At 34.8% G+C, this 4,255-nt stretch overlaps 2 long non-coding RNA genes across 2 annotated transcripts; one reads left to right on the top strand and one right to left on the bottom strand.

Annotated features, from left to right (window-relative positions):
- Positions 1 to 1,005: 1,005 nt before the first annotated feature.
- On the bottom strand, positions 1,006 to 3,684 carry LOC113472671. Its single transcript, XR_003394887.1, has 2 exons — positions 3,557 to 3,684; positions 1,006 to 1,099 (listed from the first exon to the last, which is right to left on the bottom strand). It is a non-coding gene; the product is annotated as an uncharacterized LOC113472671 (long non-coding RNA).
- Positions 3,542 to 3,849, top strand: LOC113472672. The gene is made up of 2 exons (XR_003394888.1): positions 3,542 to 3,681; positions 3,782 to 3,849. It is a non-coding gene; the product is annotated as an uncharacterized LOC113472672 (long non-coding RNA).
- The last annotated feature ends 406 nt before the right edge of the window (positions 3,850 to 4,255 follow it).

The following is a 4,255-nucleotide window of genomic DNA, read 5'->3' as shown; positions in this document are numbered from 1 at the left end:
AGTAACTCGCATCCAAGGTTTCTTTTAATCGATCAAATGAAAACCATTGGCGTAATAATAGTCGTGCCATGAATGCTTTGCTTCAATAGAAACATTGCGATTAAATTGCCGAGATTGCTTCAATGCTCAGCCACCGACAAAAGAGTCATTTTCCAATATACATAGGTGATGTCTATTTATACGGCTTGAATAGGACTGAAAAGTCCCTTCACTCCAGCAGCAGGCTAATATTTTTTTTTAAAGATGAGTGTTCCCATGCCGTTTTCATCCTCTTTACCTGTTCATCCACTTTACCTGACTGACTATTGATACATAATTACATATTTTTAATTTCGTCCTTAATTTATTGATTTTGTCTCTTACGTCAATCGATACGCAACGGTCGGTCAAATGTGTTTGGACACACCTTTAAGTGTTACTTTTTTTTAAAAAAGGCACGTGGTTATCAATATATTCACTTCACACAATAAAAATAATAAAGAATAATTCATAATGGTTTGATAGAAAAATAGAAATAAGTTGGTTTGAGGAACTTTAGAGTGAAATTAAATTTGGCCAAAATTAGACTTCAGTGATGGAAGCTATCATGTGGCCTGTGTCGTAGCATGCCCATCCCGTAGTATGCCTCTCATCAGATGGGCGAGAAGAGACACAATACTTCCCATTTAGGTTCAAATTATATTGAAAACAAAAGTCCATCTCTCGCTCGGCTGGGATTAAACTGCTCCCATCGCGCGTCTTGACCATACACTACACTATAGAGGAAGACAATGTTTGCCTGTGGATGATTTGTCCTCGTCGGTCGATCGACCAGGTCTCGCTCGGCTGGGATTAAACTGCTCCCATCGCGCGTCTTGACCATACACTACACTATAGAGGAAGACAATGTTTGCCTGTGGATGAAGAGGTGAATCTATGTTGTCGAGGTAGTGTACGGTTTCAGACGACGTCGATCGACGGCGTCAATTATGTGTGGACACAGCTTTATTTCTAAGTGTACTTACGGTTGTGTCGGTGAGAAGTGCAAGCAGAATATGGAAGAAGTGGTGGTGGAAAGTAGAAGACAAATGAACCGAGGTGGAGATTTGTGTTTAATCATCTGTAAGCAGAGAACAACAAGGATCAAGTGGAAGTGTTCAATCATGTGTACGCAGAGAAGACGAGGCTGTCACTCAGAATCTATCATTAGAATGACACAACACACATTTCTTAATTATAAAATGGAAGAAAAATATACATAATATTCATCCATCAAATGTTGGTAGTCCCTCTGCTTGGGGCAGATGCACGGGGAAGAATGACCTAATGGCCAAGTTCCCAACATTTGCAAACAACAACAACACACCCTAAACATTTCCCCTTGAAAATTACAACCCGATACCAGCAATGTGCTGAATGGGTTGTAAAAACTTTTCACATTTTTTTTTTTTTTTTTTTATTTATTTATTTTTAATATCATTATTTTTTTCCATTATTAATATCATTACTGTTATTTGTTGGAATGTATGATTTATTTATGTAAATAAATGAAAAGTATTCTTATTAAAAATTGAATCGATGGGTTTTGGCAAGGTTTTTGTTTCCCATAGTGCATGAATGCATAGTTTATGTGGATCCATATTGGATGCAACTATCGGGGTGCAAGGCAATAAAGGAAAACCTGAGCTAATCATTTCATTTGACCTTTTGGACCCTAAAGATTTTCCCAATGACCATTCTAGCAACTTCTCTAGACTTACCTGATACCACCTTTCCTAAACTCAGTCTTAGCTCCACGAGTGCTATGCGAAAAATATAAAAAGCTTTCAGATAAAATCATACATATCAAAAGATTTGAGGAAAGGACAAGATAGGTAATGACTTTTTTCCATTTATTTATTATTTTTGTAATGTATTTGCCTCTCTTTAATATCTCTTCCTTTTCTTCCCATTATTTAAATATTCATTTACTGCTCAATCTGTTGGGAATGCATTGAAATTGTATTTTATGTAATAAATGGAAAGTTTAAATGCACAGATTGCCAAGGGGTTTCTCGTATCCCAGCAGTAGCCATTTTAATGCCAAAGTTATGTGAGTCCATAGTGAACTATCTAATGGATACAGACCTACACGTTATGAGCAACATATTTTGGTTTCAGCTTCAGACAAAAGTTACAACAAAACACGTGTAGAATGTATTAGGAGTGTTCCGTATTTCCGATAACAACAATTTAAACTGATATGCTAATCAACAAAATTGTGTATAACTCTTCTTATCGTAACCTATACTCTTTCCTCTTTGTGAAACAACTCAGCTTAAAAAAGCCTCGCTAACGAAAGGATGGTTAATGCCATTTAAATGCATTATAGAAAAAATAATTCAATGAGATCCAAAACAGAATTGAAAGGAAGGGAAAAAAAAGGAATAGAAGAGAGAGAGAGGAACACAATAAATCAAAAACTTAATAAATAAAATAAAAAGATTGATTACCTAAGTCTCTTGAAAAACTGGTTGATATTTAATATTAATAATATAGGTTGACTTATCTAATTTTAACCGACACACACTTCTACTCGCGATAATTAAAAAAACAGTTTTGTGGCCCCTTAGGTCTATTAAAAAACTAAAAAAATAACGTATTAAGACAACAAATAAGAGAAAAAGATAGTTGCGTGATTCACATGTAAGGCGAAAGTGTAGGGGTACAAGAATAAGCTCTTGTGTTCAAAGAATGAGTGTCACAAATTACGTTGTAATAAAGCGACGCAAATTTCCAGCCAGTAAAGATAACACTTAAATCAATAGGCAATAAACAAAGTGTACATGAGAACGTTATCTACCTCAAAAACATCTAGGTACAATTATTTAATAAGGACATGTAGGTATAATTACCTATGTGAGGGCCCTCGTGATATTGTGAAATGTGCCTATTTTTAAGGACCATCTAATTATCGTTTATCTGACTACTTTTTTCGAGGCAAAAAATATAACATTAGAAAATTTATTGTAAACAACAAACATACGTCGGAATCTTCAAATCGTTTCTGAGATACTTTCCCGATTTCTATCATCAAAAACACGTGCCTATCTAAGATAATCTATCTAAAATGATCTATCCAAATAGTGAAGAAGTATACGTTTGTCATTTCAACCTACCTAATCTATCTAAAATTCTAAATAATTATCATTTATTATTTTCGGTGAAGCTGAAATGTTAGAGATGGAGATGAGATTTTTTTCTGTAGATATCACAGGGTTACTACTAGGAGCCTCTTTGCTAATAAAATTCTAACAACTCTACAATCTTTTTTAAAAATCTGGTAATGCTACCCTATAAGCCTACTTTAGGCAATGCCACCACTTAAACCACTTTATAAAGCAACTGCTCAAGTGTCCTTACGAGGCTGAATGCACTCCGTACTCTAAGCACTGACCGGAAAAAACGTCTATGCAATGAATTGAAACCGGGACCTCTGTTGTGCAAGCCTTTGATACTCACTCAGCCACGGATGTTGCTGTTATAGAAAGCTCTTATAAAAAAGTTTGATATTATTATTTTAATTTAATTTACATACCTATATGCACATGTTTAGGAGTTGAACTAAGCACACTATAAGTATAAAATGAGGTCACTCAAACACTATTGTATTGAAAAACAAAAAGTAATAAACTGACAGCGGCAGAGTTTTAACACCAAAATGTTTTTCCGCCGCCAAATGTTCTCCCCTGAACTCTCGAGTTCTCAAATTTTTGGTATTACACTTTCGCCTAAAGATCCTATGAACAAGGAAGTTGTCAAGAAACTATCTAGGGGAACGTACATTAGATCTAGACACAGAGCAGAATAAGTGTTTAGTTGATGAGAAAATAAATGATGATAAAAAACTGAACATTGTACATTAGATCTAGACACAGAGCAGAATAAGTGTTTAGTTGATGAGAAAATAAATGATGATAAAAAACTGAACATTGTTTTTTTTTTTTCTTTTTTTAGCGTTAGAAAATAATACTGTTTATTCCTGGAAGACACATGATAGAATGATAACGCGAGCAGTTTACCACAGCAAGAGTTAACAATAAAGATACAGATTCACATCCAGCTAGCGGCAATTTTTTTTTTACTTTCCTTATCCTATGGGAAGGAAAGTAATATATTCGGGCAAAATTTTCGATGGTCAGTTTTTAGTGCCAAAACTTTTTTTTTTACATGCTCTGTGTTTAGATTTTGACGTGCACCCAGCCTGACCAATGCACCAATTCAGAGGGGTTTATTT

The sequence above is a fragment of the Diaphorina citri genome, unplaced genomic scaffold, assembly GCF_000475195.1.
Source record: "Diaphorina citri unplaced genomic scaffold, Diaci psyllid genome assembly version 1.1 scaffold7147, whole genome shotgun sequence".
Lineage (NCBI taxonomy): Eukaryota > Metazoa > Arthropoda > Insecta > Hemiptera > Psyllidae > Diaphorina > Diaphorina citri.
This window is presented reverse-complemented; position numbering and strand designations above follow the sequence as displayed.